Raw genomic sequence first — 20,471 nt, 5'->3', positions numbered from 1 at the left:
GGTTGCAGCCCCAGGGCGGCCCCGGGGCGGAGCTCCGAGAGGCCCCGCCCACCGCACGCACCCTGCGCAGCCCCGCCCGGCTGTTCTTGCCTTTCAACCTTCCCAGCCGGTCTGGGACGCCTCGCCCCGCGGTCCCGCCTCCTCCGTGCACCTTCGATGCCAGCCTCGCAGCGTCTCCTGGAACTGTCAAAATCACCTCTTTTTAAGTCCGTTTCATTGCTCAAGACTTTTTTAGATGAAGCCTTTCATTATTCCTGGTGCTGCTAATGTGCGCTGGGTGCTAGACAGAGCAGCACGAAAGGCATGAGACGCTGTGAACGGGTGTGCCGCAAAGTGGGAAGAGAGTGAGCCTCCAGGTCAGGGAGACCCACGTTCCAATTGTGCCTGCCATACCCGCCGGTTGTACTTAGGCAAATTCCCCCGTCTCAGTTTCTTCAGCTGTAGAATAGGGGCAGTAATCACTGTCTCGCAGACCTCCTGTAAGGACTGAAGAAAAGCAAGAGCTCCTATGGGCTCTCAGCACACATTAGCCGCTATTGGATACCCAGGGCAGGGTGGAGACAACGCATGCTCTGGACCCAAATTACCTACATCAAACCCTGGCTCCACCACGTGTTTGTTGTGTAACTTCCCACGAGTTTCCTTACCGTTCTGTGCCTTGGTTTTCCCATCTATGAAATGGGGATAACCTGCTTAACAGTTACACAGTTTCTGTTTGGGGGGAGATGAAAAGGTTGGGAAAGAGTGGTGGCGGCCGCACAACACTGAATGTAATTAACGGAGTTGAATTGTATGCTTAAAATGGGTTAAATGGACATTTTATGTATGTTTTATCACAATTTTACAAAGTTAATAATAATGTCATATACCAAGAAGCAATGAATTATAGGATGCGAATTATATATCAATAAAACTGTGAAAAATAAAAATAAACGAGGATAGTAGTATTACCTGTCTGACAGGTTGTCGGAGGGGATTAAATGAGTCTGTACAGTACTGAGAACAGTCCCGGCGCTGCTGGTGAACACTCAGCCAGTGTTGGCTAGCATGTTATAGGTACATCATCCATAATTTAATTTAATCTTTACAAGCACCCTACAAATCAAAAAGTATTTTTATTGACTTAATGGGTAAGAAAAAAATTTTTTTTAAGATTTTATTTATTTATTTATTTGACAGAGAGAGACAGCCAGCGAGAGAGGGAACACAAGCAGGGAGAGTGGGAGAGGAAGAAGCAGGCTCCCAGAGGAAGAGCCTGACATGAGGCTCGATCCCAGAACGCCGGGATCACGCCCTGAGCCAATGGCAGACGCTTAACGACTACACCACCCAGGCGCCCCTATGGGTTAGAAAATTGATGATATATATATATATACATACATACACTTCTATTGGCTATTGGTCCTGTTTCTCCAGAGGACCCTGACTGATACAAGCTGCCACCTCCTGGTGCACTTGGAACCAGAATGACCCGCTCACTGCTGCCACGAACTCCCGCCACAGCCAGCACCTGGAACGTGCCCGACAGCCACACCTCAGTAGCAAGAGCTTGAAACTCCAACACTTTCCCAAGGAAGGAGAAGCACAACTGGGTTTGGGGATCTGTGAAAGTTTGGGTTTTCTGGGGCCTTTTGCACTTTGTTTTAGGATCCTTTTTTAATATTATACAAACCACACAGAAATGTCTGAAATTTCCACTTCTAAGTTGGCTGTAAGTCACCTGACATGCACGGTGTTAGGTGACAATTGAAGATGTTGACATTTGAGAAGTCATCCTGCTCAGAAACAGAAGGAAAGGTCACTGTGTTGAATCAGGTGCCCTGTAAGCAATTACATTCCTGGCTACTGACTGTAGAACTTGGTCCCCCAGAGAGCACTGGACACTTCTAGAAGCTTCTCCTCAAGATGTCTGTTCCCACACCCCTTCTCTTTTTTCCCTCTGTTTTTCTTTGTGTGTGTGTGTGTATGGGGGGGGAGGAATTAGATTTTTTTGTAAGCATAACTATTTTTATCTTTCTACAGTGTTATATTAGCTTCAGGTGTACAATATAGTGATTCAACACTTGCATACATCACCCAGTGCTCATCACAACAAGTACCCTCCTTCATCCCCATCACCTGTTTAAGCCAAACCTCCACCCACCTCCCCTCTGGTAAGCATCAGATTGTTCTCTGTAATTAAGAGTCCGTTTCTTGGTTTGTCTCTCTCCCTTTTTTCCCTTTGCTTGTTTGTTTTGTTTCTTAAGTTCCACATATGAGTGAGATCATAAGGTATTCCCACACCCCTTCTTCAGCACAGCTCTGGGCTCACAATGGGAGCCCGGCCCTCAGCTGCCGGCAGAGCAGGAGACGATGCTGGGCTCCAAGAAAGGGGCTGACAGCTCTCAGAGGCCGGGGACCAGAGGCGAGCCTGGGAGAAATGGCTCATCCTCCATATGCGTGTCAGGCTCGGCTTTGCCTGCTTCTTCCTGAAGTTGAACTCACATTTGCCCCCTGGGGAGTCTGGGGAAGATCTGAGCAAGCCACAGAGATCACGTGCCAGGGGTCCAGGAGGCAGGATTCAGGCCCAGAGTCAGAAGACAGAGCAATGGGTACAAAGCCAGAGGGGCTTCTGGTTAGTTTGCTCAGAACAAGCTTAGGAAATGAGGGTCTGCAGAGTCAAGGTAGAGAGGGGGCTGCAGCATGGGGGGTGGGAAGAGGGTGGAGACAGACCTGGGCACGGTGGGAGCAGGGGGAGCAGCCAGTCACTTCCAGACAGAGAGTAGTGGGTGATGCCAGCCAGGGGCTGGACCCCACAAGGGCAGCGAGGGTGGTCCCAGGTCAGGTCACCTCTCTCGAGCTCAAATAGCTCATTTCAAACCAAGACAGGTCATAGAAGAGGTCAAGACAGCATGCTACAAATCTTAAACCCACCCCAAATTTGGGGAATTTGGAAGATCAAAAATTTGTCATGTTTACCCAAATTTGCTTTAAAGTGAGAGCAATGAGATAGATTTGAGAGCAGACAGTGGGCTTAGAACATGCTGTGTGAATCGCAGGATTCCAAAGGGGGAATGTACTTGAGTCCCAAGTTCCCTCCTCTCCCTGGCCACCCCAAGGCACCCGAAGCACTGTCTCCTCCCAGAGCTGGGGGCCCAGGTGCGAGCCGCAGACAACCCCAGACATCCACCCAGCCCAGCTGGAAGGGCACATTTCACCCTCTGGGGCTGTCGTCTTTACTCTGGGCTGAACCCAGTCAAGACCCAAAGGAGTACAGCGTGCTGAGTGCGCACCAGGGAGGGGAGGAAGTGAGCTGTCCAACTTCTGCTTCCCCTCCCCCACAGGCCTTCCTGGGGGGGTGGGCCCCTCCCCCCTGTGGGGGCTGGGGAACCTGGCTTTCCCCTAAAAACTCTGCCTGTTGGAAGGATGCCAAGCGGGATGTACCCAGCGGCAGCTCCACGGCACAAGCCCCCTGTACTCCGAGAGCCACCATGTCCCCTGGGTCCCAGCTCACTGTGTCACTCAAGGTGTCCTCCAACAGACCCTGCCTGGACTGCAGTGACAAATGGCCCCAAAGCGGCCAGCGCTGCATCGCAGGCCCTGACCCTGGGGGCCACGGAACTGTGGCAGGGCTCGCCAGCAAGCCTGGGTGCTGCAGGGCTCAGGTACAATCCGGGAAGGCCTCTGGCCCTCTGGTTCCCTCCCCTAAGCCAGGCTTTCATCCTGAGCTCCGCCCATCTCTCCCAGTTCCAGTAGTATGACCAGTGATAAATACCAGTTTGGCACACTGCACTAAATGCCTAATCTCTCTAATCCCTGAACCGACTTGGTGTAAGGTCATCCACATTTTACAGATTTGGAAACCAGAACCCAGCGAGGCAGCTAGTCAATGGCAGAGCCCCGTCAGAAGCCAGGTGCACCTGCCAGTGGCCTTGTGCCCCTCCCCTCAGAGCCTCTGGCCTTGAGCAAGCCCCACCGTCCTCTGCTCTGGGTCCACACTGACCCCCCTGGCTCTCTCAGAGTCCCCACGGAGTCCCACAGGCCCTCAGGTCAAAAGCCTCCAAAACAGTTCAGCCAGAAAGAACTTGCAACCCAAAATAAGACTCGAGAAGGAGAGAGGCAGAAAGGTAGCCAGGCCTCCCACTAGCCTCCAGGCCCTCCTTATCCTCTCTCCCCAAGTCTGGTCCCCTTCCATTTATTTAACAACCACGTCACGTGTGGGGGGTGCAGGTGCGAGCCCTCTGCCTGTCCTAGCCACTGGACCATCTCATTGTTATTCCCCTTTCACAGATGGAAAACTAAGGCACGGAGAGGCCGCATGGACCACGCGGGGTATTAGTAGCACTAAGCATCAGAGCTGGGGCTTGAGCCCAGGCCTCGCAGCTCCAGGCCTGTCTCCCTACAGTGAGCACTGCCTGGTGAGATGGATCTCAGTAGCCCTCCTGCATCTGGGCCACGTATACTGCTTCCTGCAGGGAAGGGGAAGAAGGACAGCGGTGCAAAATCCCGAAGGGGAGTGCAGTGCCTTTTGGACTCTAAGAAGTCACATCCTCTCCTACCTTCTTGGAATAGTCATGGGAGAGCTGGCTCATTGATCTGTTGATCACACTGCTCTGGGGATGAGGTTGAGATATGCACCGGTCACAGCCTCGTAGGGTCAGGAGGACACACGCTATAGCCCATTTCATACAACCCAACAAGAGGCTCTCACATAAAGCTGTCAGGCCAGTTGGCTCCCGTACAAATCTAAGCTAAAGAGACTTGCCTAATAGCATCGGTACACGGGGAGTGCTCGGGGAGATGTCAGGCGTCGCTACCCCAGGACTGCAGTCGGAGGTGGCGGTGCTCAGAGAGACGTTATCTAATGGAATAACAGAACACTTACAACATCTTTAAACATCTGCTCGCCGAGAGGTCATAGCACGGATGAGTCAAAGGATGAAAGTGGTAGGATGGCTCCCCTGAGAAAGGATGCCTGTCCTGTGCTCTTCAGATGGAGGTCCCGTAGCCCCTCTCCCTCGCCTCCCCCTCCCTCCCATCACAGGCCTTGTGACAGGTACCGTCTCTCCCAGCTCCTAAAGTTTCTTCATGCTGCTTTCTGGCTTTCTGGAAGCATTTGGACAGCGTTGTAATGTGTGTACTTTTGAACATTGTAATTCTGTATTGTTAAAATCTAGCACTTAATAAAATAACCATGACTGCTTATTTGCAATAAGTCTTGATGTTCTGGAAGGTTCCTTCTTATAAATGGAAGCTGGTTCTTATAAATATTTGGTTAATTAGCTGTACTATCAGAGATAAATCGTTTGCTCTCGGTTTTTACGGTGGTTAACGGTTTGTGAAGCAATTTTTACATACATTAGGCAGCGGCTGGAACATTATCAGCGCGTATCAAAGTTTATGGAATTGAGAACTGAGTTAGCCAATCTGATTTTCACAAGGGCCCATGAGGGCTTAGATTTTTGTTGGCAGGAGGGGCTGCCTTTTTTTTTTTTTTTAAGATTTCATTGTTTATTTGAGAGAGAGAGCATGAGAGAGAGAGAGAGCACAAGCAAGGGGAAGGGGTAGAGGGAGAGGGAGAAGCCAACTCCCACGGAGCAGGGAGCTTGACTCAGGGCTCGATCCCAAGGACTCAGGGATCATGACCTGAGCCGAAAGCAGGTGCTTAACTGACTGAGCCACCCAGGTCCCCGGGGCTGCCTTTTTAAAATGAAAATCTCATGTGCCCATAGTGAACAAATTTGGTCACCACAACAGGTTATACAATCTCCAGGAATCTTCCCACCCATTTCATAGAGCCCCACACTCTCCCGATGTAACCACTGTCTATAGTCTTCTATACATCCACCCAGAAATTTTTCATCTACACAAACACATATAAATACCTCTTTGCAAAGAATAAATGTATATCATCATCACGAGTTTTTGTCTTTTTGTTCAAATCAGATCAAGTACCGTGTCCTATTTTCTTTTCTTTTCTTTTTTTTTTTAAAGATTTTATTTATTTATTCGACAGAGATAGAGACAGCCAGCGAGAGAGGGAACACAAGCAGGGGGAGTGGGAGAGGAAGAAGCAGGCTCATAGCGGAGGAGCCTGATGTGGGGCTCGATCCCATAACACCAGGATCACGCCCTGAGCCGAAGGCAGACGCTTAACCGCTGTGCTACCCAGGCACACCCCCCCCGTGTCCTATTTTCCACACAAAATGTGCCTTACTCATTTTGAGGGCAGTATAATATTCCGTTATATGATGTATCGTAATTTACCTACCAAGCTTCTAGTTTATCACATTACGAGTCTTGCTGTGAGTGAACAACCTTGCTCACCCGCCTTTGCTCGCATTGCCAGAGTCTATTTGCAGGATAAATCTCCAGAATTAGAAATGGAAGCCTCAAAATATACTCACTTATGATATGGATATTGAACATAAAATCGCCACCAAAGAAAATTAAATCTGGACCAATTTACACAAGTCTGGGGACCACGACCACGAGTGTTTGAGAACCCTATTTCTTCACACTCTTGTCAGTCCTGCAGATGGATGGCCAAACTGGCTCGTCCTGGCCAACATAAATGAGTGAAGAGGAGCATCTTTTCACATATTCCCAAGTTACTGGCTGTTCATTTGGTGAAGTACGACTAGGTTGACAGAAGTGGAGAAGTGCAACTTTCCACTGTTTCTCTCCATAGCCGAGAAGCAGACACCTATCCTGATGTCCGCTCCAAGCTAATAACTCACGAGAACTCAAACGGAGGGGTCCACAAACAACCCCACCTTCATTCTCAGGCCAAAACGTTTTCTACTAAACCCCTCTGCACACGGGACATCTGAAAAGAGAAGAAATGGCATCGAGTTGTCTGGTAACTGGACGGAACACCACCTCTCTGGGCTTCCCGTCCTTCCCCAAGAGAGAGGGGCCAGTTACGCAAGTGTCTGCTACCCTTCATCATAGGCACCCCGTTTTGGCGAGCAGAAGACATTGGGTGGGGAGGCCTTCGGAATCATTGTGTCTTCTCCTCCCAACAGTATAGGATTTGTCTTCTTTTGTTTTGTTTGTCCTGCTTGTCCTTTTCACATTGTAATCTTCATTCCACCTGGATAATAACATTCATGTGGTTGGAAACTCAAAACAATATAACCAGGTAAACTTTGAGAAATCTGTTTCCACCTCATGCCTGATCACCACCTCCTCCCCCCACCTCATTCCTCCCCTCATAGTTTCTCATCCCTTTATTGTTAATAGTTTTTACATTAAAATAATAGGGTTTTCTCTCGTTTTCCAAATTTCAAAATATGTAATAGTGCTTTGGGTTTTCCAAAGATCTCTGACAACTCCACCCCACTGTCCCACCTTGGAAGGCACTTTCTTTCTTTCTTTTATAAAACCCTGGATGAGAGACCTCCAAAGTCCTGCCCAGAACTAAGAGCATGGGATAGAAGAAAAGGAGCCAGAGTTCATCAGCTATTAAAAAATTGTTTAAAGGGGCACCTGGGTGGTGGTGCAGAGGGTTGGGCATCCGACTCTTGGTTTCTGCTGGGGTCGTGGTCCCGGGGTCATGGGATCGAGCCCTGCATTGGGCTCCATGCTCAGCTCAGAGTCTGCTTAAGATTCTCTTCTCCCTCTGCCTTTCCCCCTTGGTCTTACTCTCTCTCTCTCTCAATGGGTAAATAAATCTTTAAAAAAAGAAATTGTTTCTAAGTGCCCATTTTTCCCGGTAGGGAAATTGTTACTCGGTGTGTGGGTGCCTCACCCCTGACCGTATTCAAGACGAGGCAGTAAGGAACATTGCAGAGATCCCTGCACTTGTCGGAAGAAAGGAGCATTAGGCTTCATCCACATCCACAATCCCATGCTGAAATTCATTCATTCACATATTCAACAAGCATGTAGAAAGCTTTCTTTATGCCTAGCAACATGCTAGGAATCACCCACAGAAAGCTGAATCCCAGCTCTTTTCCTGCATTCGGGGTGTTACAGTCTGATAGACAATATGTACCAAGTCTGGGGCTGTCATACTCAGCTGGGCGAGTGCTGCAATGCGCAAATTTGCCATCTTGGAGGCCCTGAGGCAGACAGATAACCAGTTATCAGACAGACAGACACATACAAAAAAGACCGCCATTAGATGCCGAGAGTCAATGGAAGGGGTCCGGTGGGGAGCAGAATGTAACAGGAACAGAGCCTGGAGAAGAGGGCTCTTGGCTGAATCCTGAGCGACAGCCTCTCTTCATCCACATGCCTGAGTGGCCTCCCTGCTTATCAGGTGCCAGCAAGGTGGGATTGATGGTTCTCAGAAGGGACAGGCACTGCTGGATTCGGGAGCTGTGATAAGAGACCTGCGTTCTCTTCTGGGCTTTGCCTCTGAATGACTTCAGCCTATGGCAGCCACTCAGCTTCCCTTCCACAGCCCTCTTGATGATCACTGGTCCTCCTCACCTTGTGCAGGTGTCCGAAATATGCACAGGGCTCTAAAGGCCCAGTAAAAATCCATGATGGTCCATCTCCCAGGCCCTGCTGAAGGAGGAAAAAAGCAAAAATTCTATGAGAATTCTATGAGAATTATTGGAAGGCCAGAGGAAGGAAATCCCAAACCACTGCAGGGCCTGTGGTCCATCGAGTCTTGCCCCACACTGAGAATTTATCCCAAGATGCTGCAGAAGGCACAGAGTGGAGAACAATGGAAACAACACCCATTGACATCTCATCTCTGCTAGATGCTCTGTGTCCATTAGTCTATGTTAGAGGTTTAAAACAACTGTGTCCCTCCCAAACTCCTAACCCCCACTCCCTCAGAATGTGACTGTATTTGGAGAGAGAACCTTTCAAGAGGTAATTTAGGTAAAATGAGGTCATCAGAGCGGGCCCTAATCCAATACGACTGGTGTCCTTACAGTAAGAGGAAATTAGGACACAGATTCGCACAGACCACGTGAGGACACAGAGAGAAGGTAGCCATCCACAAGACAAGGAGAGAGGCCGCAGGAGAGACCAACCCTGGTGACACCTTGATCATGGACTTCCAGCCCCCACAAGTGTGAGACAATACATTTCCGTGTCTAAGCCCCCAGCCCATAGTATGCCGTTAAGGCAGTGCTAGCAAACTAATAAACCTCCTTGTTTTTTATCTCTTCTTTGAGCCATCAGTGGCTGCCCCCATTCTAAGAGTAGATTAAAAGTCCTTAGAAGAGGAAGCCATAGGCTGTGTGTCTCACACACATGTGCAAACACCAACACACACACGTCCATCCCTCAGTAAAGTTCGCTCCTATCCGTTCAAGCACTGGTTCTTGTCCACGGTAAATCCTGATCAATGCATCACCTTGAAAAAAGAGAGCAGTCTCGATGTCTTTCTCCTTTCCTCCTCAATGCCCACTTCCACCTGCCCTCCCACCCCACCCCAGGGAAAGCTTGACCCCAGGTCATGGCACACTTGACCAAAAATGGCCATAGCAGGTACTTGGAGAAGATAATAAATTTCCCTTTCCTTCTCAATAAATAACGATGTGGCTATGACTTTAGGGACAGGTTCCTGCCATGCGCAGAATGTGTCCACGCTTCTGTGTCCTGCCAGCTCCGAGGACACGCGTCTGGTAGGCTGCACTCACCGGGCGGCTCCCAAGTGGGCTGGGTCCTTGGACAAGGCCAGATGGAGTGGGGTGCCAAGCTGGGCCAGCCCCTCCTCTGCAGCAGGTCAGAGAGCCCCACGGCTCTTTCCAAAGCGCCCTTAACGCCTTTTCCTCACAGAAGAACACCTCAGCTGAGCCAGGAGCTCGGAAGTGTCAGGACTCGGAGGCCATGTTTGTTCACAGCAAGAAGACGCTGTCCTGCAAACAAGGGTCAGAGATGGGCCAAAAGTAGATCTACCCGCCAAAGTAAGACATTTTGCGATGGCTTTTTCCCCTTTTTAAGGTTTCAAAAGATGTCATTTATAGTCCAAGCTATAATGTGGTCTTCTCCCTTTCTGAATAACTGTACCTGATGAAAACTCTTTCTCTGTCCAATGAAAACCCTTGAAAAAACACACCATAAAAATAAATCTTTATTTTTCATGATGTTATCTTATTGAAAAAACAATACAATAAAAGAATACAATGAGCATCCAAGACTAAAGTTGCCCTGCAGCCCATTCCTTAATAAAAATTAATGTTTCTCTTTATTCAAATGATTCTTGTCCATATGCACCTGAGTTTTCACATACGAGAAAGAACATTAAATAGTAAATAACAAGTGGTTTGTTTTTTCTCTTCATAACAAATGTGTTTGCCTTGGAAGGACATGTAGGTACTAATATGAAAATGAGCAGAAAGCATAAAGGGTGTGAGTCATGGAGCCATCAGCTGTCATCAGACAGCCCGGGGCCTAAGAATGAGTCCCTGCTGTGCTCACTTGTCACACTCCAGGCAACACCACCACCAGCTCTAGAACTGGTCACCAGAGTCCCTTACAACATGGTCAGCACTCTGCCTTCCAAGACACTCTGCCATACGTGCCCCCACCGGGTTACAAACTTGGGTTGGTAAGCGTGGTCCTGTTTGAGGAAAGCTCACCCCCAACATCAGAAACTTCCCCTTGCACGCGTCCCTTCTCTCCTCACCCATATCTGCTCTGGATGAGTCATTCGGCCAGCAAGCCAATTCGAGAGGACTCGAGGCTAATTCTCATCCTTTCCAGGACAAGCGGTTTCCAAGTGCCCTTTTCTCCAGCACGCTGTAGGGAGCAGCAGCACATAGCCCAGGTTGGGAAGGCCAAGCTGACTCTGCAGCCTCTCCCTGCGCCTGCTCCTGGGCTGGATTTTCCCCGGGAGAGGCTCTGTCCGGCCCTCTGCTGTGGTGCGGACAGCAGTCTGGCAGTGAGGATGCCGCCCGACACCCACTGACCCGCTTCCCACTCCTCCCCACTCTGCCCCAGGGCTGCGCAGAGACCCCCCTCATGCTCCTGGCTCCTTGAACAGTCCCTGTGCAGGGGACTGCAGCCCAGATGCCTGGCTCCATGCCCCACTTGCAGACCCGCTCCAGCCTCCTCCCTGGGGACTGGCCCTTTGTCTCCTCTCCAGGCCAAGTCTTCAGCATGACTCACCCCCTAGCTCAGCAGGAGCTCCCACTGCAGCCCCCAGACTCCTCACAGTGGGGGGAGAGGAGGGATGGGGAGGGGGACAGAGAGGGATAGGACAGTCGCCCTCAACCACATTCTAGGGCCCATGGCCAATTCTAGATCATCACAGACCAAGTCAGAACTGTGAAGTATGAGTCTCAAGAAAGGGGTAAACCTTTCACACCACGACTCCAGAACTCAGAGGTATTCCACAGTGTTCCCCAGGAACTTTTCCATTAGGCGCCCTACACCCTAGAATCTCCCAAATAATGCTGGCACAAGGCCAAACACACACACAGACAAATGCACACAGGCAGACACATACACCTCACCCAGAGACACACACTCCGAGATGGACACACACTAACACCCTGGTCAAACTACATGCACTCATGTGTCCAGAAATTGCAATATTCGATAAGGAAAAGGAAATTAAACGCTTCTGATTAACCAGAGGAGGCGTGCGGGGGTGGGGGACATTCGCCCAACTACGAGCCTAAGTGTTAAATTTGCTCAAGGGAACCTCAGGCCCTGCCATCAGCATCGCCCAAGTGCCACCCGCGCTCCTCCCTCCTTCTCTCCTTCTCTCCCTCACCCAGAAGACACGGATGTCTTGGCACGCGGTTATCAGTCTCCTAGGGAAATTGTCTGGCTACTTGAGACACAGCTGGCACTTGGAACCCCTGGGCCACGGAGAAGAGGGCGCAGCGGGGCTGACTCTGGACCCGGGTTGCAGAGGCTGCCCTTGGAGCAGACGGGGGGACCCCTTGCGTCCTGGGCCAATTTGCGACCAGAAGGTAAGAGAGCGTGTGTGAAAGTGTGGACCATGTGCACGCGAGCCCTGGTGCATCACATGGTGTGTGGCCACATGTGAGCGCGTGTGCGGCGCGTGTGTAAGCATGTGCGTGGGACACTATGAACAATCGCGTGCATGAAGAGTGTGTGATGTGCGCTTGACAACTGTTGTGCGTGTGATGTGTTGAAGGGAGGCGCAGGTGGAGGGGTTGGGGCGTCCATCTCCAAGTGGGAGGTCACTGCACAGCAGGACAGGGGGTCAGAGAAATGGCCCCTGTGCCCTAGCACGTTGGCAGGTTGCCAAGGCCTGGAGAGGACCATCAAGGATGCCCCAGCCTGAGAACAGCAGAGCCAAAGCTAGAATCAACTGAGATAAACCACACGGCGAATCAAGGTCAGAGCAAAGTCCCCATAGCCGACCACAGGCCCATGAAGACCAAGCACAATTAGCAGAGCAGTGAGGGGCACAGAGACAAATCTGATTCCCTAGTCAGGGGCAAGAACGCAGACCTATCAGTGACTCCCAAGGGCATGCGCTCCCTTGGCTCTGGCCGCGGAAGAGTGGGTCAGACCCCAGCCCGCCTCACCGGAGCTGTGGGACCCTGTTCCAGTTGTTCCACGCAGTCAGGCCACTTTGGACACGAACCAGACTTCCCTCGGACAACGGTCAGGAGAATGGGCTTGCGTCCACCAAGGCACTCTGTGACCACCACGTGCTGTGTAATCGCTAGTCCCCATTTCCAGAAAGGACCTGCAGCAGCTCCTGGCAGAGAAAGCATCCCTGGTGAGCCTGGGGTGTGAGACAGTCGACACATGGAGGAGCTTAAGGACCTGGAGGAGCGACCAGCAGGCGAGGCAGCTCAGTGCACAGCGTACCATGGATATACAACATCCCATGAACCTACGATACACGGGAGTAGACTATGTAAGACCAGCGTACAATACACAAAACACAGTGGAGATACAGCTTTGCCCTGCTATCCAAAAGTAGAGCGCTCCTATGAAAACGTTCATAAGCCAAAATGGCATAAAGCAAAGAAGCGATTACCATTAATTGATATGGAAAAATTGTTGAGGGTTCCCAGACCCCAAAAATCACCTCTCTTAGGCTTTTCTGATACCTTAGAACACATCTTGCAAACAGATGCACAAAATAAATCAAGATAAATCACAGATGCTCACAGACACAGTTCCAAGCTCTGGAGGCTGGACGCTGAGACGCCGAGTGTGGGTCCTGGGGAAGGCACTTGGTGGGGCCACTCTCGCTCTGCTCTTCTGATTTCTTTCAGTTAACAAGAAAAGTACTAATGTACATCTTTCATTGAGCAGGGGATCCCTATACAATATCCGATGAAGGCCTGAACCCGGGAGTGGGAGCAGAACGAGAGGGGCAGGCAGAGGTGTCGTGAGACAGACATATCCAGGACGGGGTCAGCGGCAGGATGTGGGGCTTCGGTCATCTCCAATTTGGGAGACAGCCAGGGCCGTGGTGCCATCTGCAAGATATGAGGGTGCGACTCTAGAGACAAGTCAACTCTCCCCGCAATGTTGTGTCTGCCTCCTCCTGGCAGCCTTCCCAGGAGCCCATCTCAGGCTCTGGGTCCCTGCTCCCATCACTGTGGGTGAGGAGAATCCACGGAGGCATCCCCTGCACACAGGTGAGCTGGTTTGCAGGAAAACACATCCTGCTCTTTTCCACTCCGGAGGAAGAACCAGAAAGGACCCCATTCCCCACCTCCGCAGTGTGGGGGGCAGGGGTCCGAGAGTCTGGCACTGGGCTGCGAGTGCTCCCGAGGCAGACCACGTTGGGGAAGCCAGAGTTCAAGTCCACGCGGGGCAGCAGGGAGGGCCTGGGCTCAGACAGACGCAGGTGCCCAGGTGGGAGGCAGGATGAGAGAGAGGAGGTGCACACGCAGCACCCCGGCCCGGAAACCTGCTGTCTCCCAGGCAGATGCCACTCTCACGGGGACCAATCCCAGGGGCAGGGCTACCTTCGTGTTTCCAGGTGAAAAGCTTTCTTCCTCAATCTGGTCTGCAGGACCGATCAGAATCCAAACTCCTGGGGCTGGGACCACCCTCTACCCATGCCTCCAAACAGAGGCCGAGGATCTGGGCCCTTTGAACAACCAAAGGAAGCAACATCAGGGACCAAACCCATGCTGGTTCTTCGCACCGGCTTCCACGGACAGCGGAGACTGCCCCTCGCTGTTATTAACTTTCCAAGAAAGCCTCCTCCTTTCTTACAAAGTTCCCCCAGGAGCGGGACTCCTCCTTCTCCTCCCAACCCAACAAACCTTCTTGTGGCCAAAGCGCCCTGACTTGGTGGGAGGGTCCCACGGTGACCACGGGAGAGCAGGTTTCCTGCTTCTGAGGTTCGGAGCACAAACACCGTCCTGGGCCAAACCTGCCCCAAGCCCGGCTTAATTGGAAATGACTGACAGAACATTCTAGACCCCAAGAGCTCTCAGGACAGCAGTGGATTCTCATCAAAGGTCTTGGGTGTTGAGTCCCCCTATCGTGGCTGAGCTGGGCACACATGTACTAGATGAATCCACTTCCCTCAGGGATGAGAACCCAGGCAGCTGAAGGAATTTGCCACAATAACTGAGAAACTGGACACACTTGTCACACTCAGAAATCTCCAGAGACCCGCATTTGCAGAGACTGTTGGCCATCTATAGACATAGGGGTTGGGAGGCTGTGGGCTGGTTGCAAATTTATGGTTACAGAACAATAAAATGAGGAGAATCTTCATCTCTGGAAGAACACTGCATGGAAAAAAAATAGGATGACTCTTTTTTGAACTTGGAAACTATGTCATGTCTCTCTGTGCACTTTAAACATTTCACAATTCAGAGACCGTGAGCATCAATCCTTCTAATACAGTATAGCCTCATTATTCTGTTTTATTAAAGGTAATTTTTGAAACTTCATTCTCTGAGAAGAAATGGATACATGAGAAATATGCAGTCCACATGGAGAACAAAGAATCATTCTTCAATTTAAATTTAAAAATTAAAGGTAGCAATAAAATAGAAGGTAACCTTACCCTCCCCCGACTCAAGAACCATTCACCTGGACTCTTTGTGGGAACATTTAAAAACATTTGTGGGAGTGGAAGTGTGCTTGCCTGGTAACTGGATCCTCACACACTTGGAGGCAGAGCAAATTGTTACAACCCTTTCCAGGAGCAATGGAACCATATGTATACCCGCAAAATGTTCTAACCATTTGACCCAGAAATCAATCTGCTGGGAACCTGCCCTAAGGAAACGATTCAGAAGGACAAAAGTGCTATATGCACAAATACATTTCCTCTAGGGGCGCCTGGGTGGCTCAGTTGGTTAAGCGTCTGCCTTTGGCTCAGGTCATGATCCCAGGGTCCTGGGATCAAACCCCTCACAGGACTTCCTCCTCAGCAGGGGTCTGCTTCTCCCTCTACCCCCCCAACCCCCCTCATGTTCTCTCTCACTCCCTCTCTCCCTCTCACAAAAATAAACAAATAAAATCTTTAAAAATATATGTTCACTGTGGCGTTTTCTTTATGTTAAATGTTGAACACAACTGAAGTATTCAACATCCAGACATCAGAAGTAAATTACGTCACATCAAATCAATGGAATATTATACAGTGATTAAAATTATAACTCTAGTAACAAAGAAAAGGTTCTTGGTATTATTGTATGAAAACCTACAGAAAATATGGGACTATTGGGCAAGGTCAAGAAGGCACTTTCCCAAAATGAAAGCAGTGTCAAGTTCATTTTCTTTTTACCTGCTTAACTGTCCTGCATTTTATTCCAGAATATTCTCTGTCAGGGAACCACTGTTACACTTGCTCCATTAGGATGCTGGAAATAGGACTTTACTCTTTAAAAATTATTTCCGAGAATTTATTCTAAAGAAATTATCACACATTCATTGCTGTACTACTTCTGTTTTTTTAGATGAGAATAATCCAAATCACCAATAATAAAGAATAAAACAAATCATATGTTTCCAGGGACACCTGGGGGGCTCAGTCAGTTGAGCATCTGACTCTTGATTTTGGCTCAGATCATGATCTCAGGGTTATGAGATCCTGCTTAGTGTTGGGCTCCGTGCTCAGCGGGGAGTCTGCTTGAGATTCTCTCTCTCCCTCTCCTTCTGTCCCTCCCGTTGCTCATGCACTCTCTCTTTCTCTCTCAAAATAAAAAATCGTCGGTACCCAAACCATGGAACATTGTGTCTCTAATCAAAACTGTGACGTAGAGAAATGTTTCAGATATATTAGATGAATAAAGCAAATTGCAAAATTGGTCTTGAAGTCTGATTCCTCTTTTGTAAAATTATATATTTTGTCTTTAATTTTAATGTCTTAACTTTTTTCTTTTATATAATAAAAAATATTTGAAGATGGAGGAAGTGTTCTCACAGCTGAGCCTAATAATTTAAGCATAAAAATATCTAAGAGTTAAGAGCTAAAACTTTAAATCTCTTAGAAGAAAACATAGCTATATGTCTCCATGAACTTGTATCGGGCAGTGATTTCTCACATGTGACAGCAAGAGTGCAAACAAGCAAAAAAAAAAAATTGAAAATAGGTAAATTGTACTTCATCAAAATTAAAAACTTGTGTGACAAAGGACACCAACAACAAAATGAAAAGGGGGGGGGCGCCTGGGTGGCACAGCGGTTAAGCGTCTGCCTTTGGCTCAGGGCGTGATCCCGGCGTTCCGGGAGCGAGCCCCACATCAGGCTCCTCCGCTAGGAGCCTGCTTCTTCCTCTCCCACTCCCCCTGCTTGTGCTCCCTCTCTCGCTGGCTCTCTCTCTCTCTCTGTCAAATAAATAAATAAATAAATCTTTAAAAAAAAAAAATGAAAATGAAAAGGGAACCCATGGACCAGGAGAAGATATTTGCCGATCACGCATCTGATAAGAATATAGTACCAGAATAAATCGAAAAGCACTTACAATTCAAAAATGACTTGGTGGGAGGGACTTGGCTGAGGATCGGAATAGACATGTCTCCAAAGAAAACATACAAAAGTTCAATAAGCACGTGAAAAGATGCTCAATAGCGTTAATCATCAGGGAGATGATGGGGGATGGGCATCGAGGAGGGCACTTGATACGATGAGCACTGGGTGTTATATGCAACTGACGAATCACTAAATTTCACCCCTGAACTAATAATACACCATATGTTAACTAAACTGAATTTAAATAAAAAAAATTTTTTTAATTTTTTAAAAGATGTAAAAAAGAAGAATCACAATGAGATACCCCTTCACACCCACCAGGATCCTCGAACCAAAACGATGGACAATAGAAAGCGTTGAGAAGGATGAGGAGAGACTGGAGCCCTCACACGTTGCTCGTGGGAATGTAACAGGGTGCAGCCACTTTGGAAACCAGTTGGGCATTTCCTCAAAAAGTTAAACATCTTTAGCGTATGACCCAGCAATTCTCCGGCAAGATTCCTACCCAGGAGAACTGAAAACATACGTCCACACAAAAACCTATACAGGAATGTTTATAGCAATAGATTCATAATAGTCAAAAAGTAGAAGCAACTCAAATGTCCACCAACTGATGAACGGGCAAATAGAAGGTGGTACGTCCACAGTGAAAGAAACTAGACACAAAAGTCCATATAGTGCATGATTTTCTTCTAGGAAATAGAGCAAATCCACAGCCAGAAACTAGGTTAGTTGCCAGGATGCCAGGGCCTGGTGGGAAGAGAATGAAGAGTGACTGCTCATAGGTATGAGATTTCTATTGAGGATGTCGGAAATGTTCTGGAATTGGATAGTAGTGATGACTGCACAATTTTATGAATATACTAAACCCCACTGTGTTAGACACTTTAAAGGAGTGGATTTTATGATGTGTGAATTACATCTCAACTATATATATATATATATGAATGAAGTGGAATGAATCATTATTTACAGGTCATCTTAACCCCAGAGAGCAGATGCAAAGACTATACCCTCGTACTTTTGAATTTCCCACTGACAACCACAAGGAAGCATGAAGATGCTGTCAGCAGACAGTGAGCAGAACGTTCTCTCCTTGAGTTAAGAATACAAGGCAACGTTCGCACAGAGATTTCTGATCTGTTGGTGATTTGGGAGGAAAAATCACATTGGCTTAAGGAAAATGGGACACCTACTAGGTTTAAGTACTCTAAACGAATCGAAGATTGGGATATAGAGTCAAGCAGGAATTGCCAAATCTGAATTTTTTTTAAATCATAAACCTACACTCTTGAGCAGAGTAATTGTTGGGAGCACGGTACAGCAGCCCCAAGTGCCGCTCTTGAGCCCCAGCCAGGACCGTCCACACGCTGTCCTCTCTCTCCTGCCCCGAGCCACAGACCGCTGCCTACTGTACAAGGGAAGGTACAGGACGGCTTTCCTCAGCAGCTGACCTGGGCCGCGAGCGGATAACCAGCCCTGAGACAGCCTAAAGCTCCCCCTTCGCTCTTGGCTCAGTTCGGGCTCTGAAACCTCCACTCACAGCCTGTCCTGGCGCAGTGTCACGTTTAGGTGACCACACTGTGTACGCAGGCTGCCACAGACCAGCGGGGATAGACGCCACCGTGAACAAGACGGACTGTGCCCCGAGGTGCAGGGTCCTTACCTTCTCTTCAGTTTAACCCAGAACTGACTCCAGGAGTGACGTGGGCTTTGGTAACCCAACCACAGAGAGGACAGCAGGGACAGCCAGCCAGCATCTGAGACAGAGGGGGCATGCAAGTCATCTGTCAGGTCCAGCCTGCCACCCCTGACAGCAGCCGTGGTCCCAAAGCCCCCCGGGGCAGATGGTCCTGCCATCCCTGTGGCGACACCCAGTGTGGAAGGAGCCCCACCCAGCTCCCCGCAGGCGGCCTTCCCAGCTCCAGGGCGGTGCTAACTGACCAACTGACGGGACTCTTGTGCTGGGCCGAAAGTGACTTGCTGTGACTTCCCGCGGAGGTTGGAGTCTTCTGCTCTGAAGCAGCAGGTAGAATGAGTCTCCCCTTGTTCCCATGAAAGTCCTTCCTGTATGAACAGATCAACCAGCTGGGCCATTGGTTCAGGGACACCAGGAGCGGATGAAACCAGGGAGGAGGGATTGAGCGATGCCAAATTCTAGCTTACATCTCCCTCAAGGAGCCAGCCGCTTAAATTCTGTGTTGCCCACAAACAGAATACTGAATATCACTTCCTCCCCAGCCCTGTGATGAGCAATGCCCTAAAGATGCCCCGTAAAGTTCAAAGCCAATCTTTCTTGGTTTTGTTTGTTTGTTTAAGAGGGGAATTCCCCGTTGCAGGTGTCCGGGTTAGCGAGCTGGCCCTGGCAGAGGCTCCCCACGTTCCTCCTCCGTCCTGGCAGATGCTACGGTGGGATCCTCTCCCCTGAGACCTTCCATGTTTCCTGAGGAGGGGCCACCAGCGACTACATCTTGCTTAAGAATCATTCATAAAGGACGTTGGGGGGGTGTCCACCAATGGGCCGAATCCTTTGGCCGGAATTCCTGTCCTGCCCCAGACAGCATCAACGGGGAGCCCTGGCAAGTCTCTTTGCCCGGGGCTGGGGCCTCAGCGCACTCCGTAAAAATGCTGGGGTCTGTAAATCTGTAAAAAGGCTGGGGTCTGAGACTCCCAAGGTCCCTTCTGTCCTAATCTCCTCCGCCCTCCCCGCCTGCTGATGGTGAGCTCCTCAACCTGGCCTTGGATGTACTGAACACTTTCAACGATAAATTGTCTTGATGGCAGTGAAAAATGGGTTTGGCAGAGCCAACACCCATCACAAGTCAATGAGGAGTTGCCTGGCCAAATGAACAGCAATATAAGCAGCTTTGTTGATTTAGCAAGACAGTCTTTTCCTTTATTTCTTGTAAAGAAAAATGCCGTCATTCTTAAACTCATCTGACCGCCAGCCAAGAACCACTCACTCCACGAGGGTTCTCCCGCAGCGTCATACAACTCTGGAGGAAAACTGAGGCACGGTGGCCCATGGACCAGGCCCCACTTTATCTCAGTGTGCTCACAGGAAATGCCTCATGGGTCTGGGGGCCTGGGCCTGGGGAGCGGGTGGAGAGTTGCGGCAGGAGGCACTGGGGCGGGGGGGGGGCGGCAGTCCAGCGCAGGGAGCAGCCAGACAGGAAAGCCAGGAGGACAGGGCTTCCATCCCGGTCCTCAACTATTAGCCCTGTGACTCTGAGTGCTGGGGCACACGAAGGGGGGGGTGCTGCCAGGAGCCCTGAGGACACCAGCCAGGAAGCTCTGCCACTCCAGGGCCCTTTCGAAAGACACAACATCAGTGTCTTGATTGAGAGTAATCACACCCTCCCAAAGCATCTCCAAGTAGCACAGCCCCGAGAGTGGACAGCAGTGGAGATGATCAGTAGAGGCTGTTAGGATGGAAGGTTGTAGGAAAAGCCCCCAAAGAGCGAGCCACAAGGGCTACGGCAGAGGGTCAAGCTGGACTGGCCCTCAGCAGCGGCGAATAGGGACACTGGAACCCGAGGCAAGGCAAGGCAAGAAGAGCCCCAGGAGGAGTCACCGCGGGGGCTGAAACACAGCAGGAAGGCGAGTGAGTGCCAGGGGCCAAGGTTCGGGACATGTGCTGG

General features: G+C 49.8%; 1 long non-coding RNA gene across 1 annotated transcript in view; it reads right to left on the bottom strand.

Annotated features, from left to right (window-relative positions):
• Positions 1 to 5,686: 5,686 nt before the first annotated feature.
• The window catches only part of LOC123803302 (uncharacterized), a 38,033-nt gene continuing 23,248 nt past the window's right edge, over positions 5,687 to 20,471 (bottom strand). Inside the window, exons 4-5 of the long non-coding RNA XR_006782819.2 lie at positions 9,588 to 9,806; positions 5,687 to 8,496 (exon numbers count right to left, since the gene is read on the bottom strand). This is a non-coding gene — a long non-coding RNA (uncharacterized LOC123803302). The remainder of the gene's footprint in view (positions 8,497 to 9,587; positions 9,807 to 20,471) is intronic.

Source organism: Ursus americanus, chromosome 7 (assembly GCF_024610735.1).
Source record: "Ursus americanus isolate L20-20 chromosome 7, mUrsAme1.1.p, whole genome shotgun sequence".
In the NCBI taxonomy this organism is placed as follows: domain Eukaryota; kingdom Metazoa; phylum Chordata; class Mammalia; order Carnivora; family Ursidae; genus Ursus; species Ursus americanus.
The sequence above is the reverse complement of the archived record's forward strand: the minus strand, read 5'-3'. Positions and strand labels throughout refer to the sequence as shown.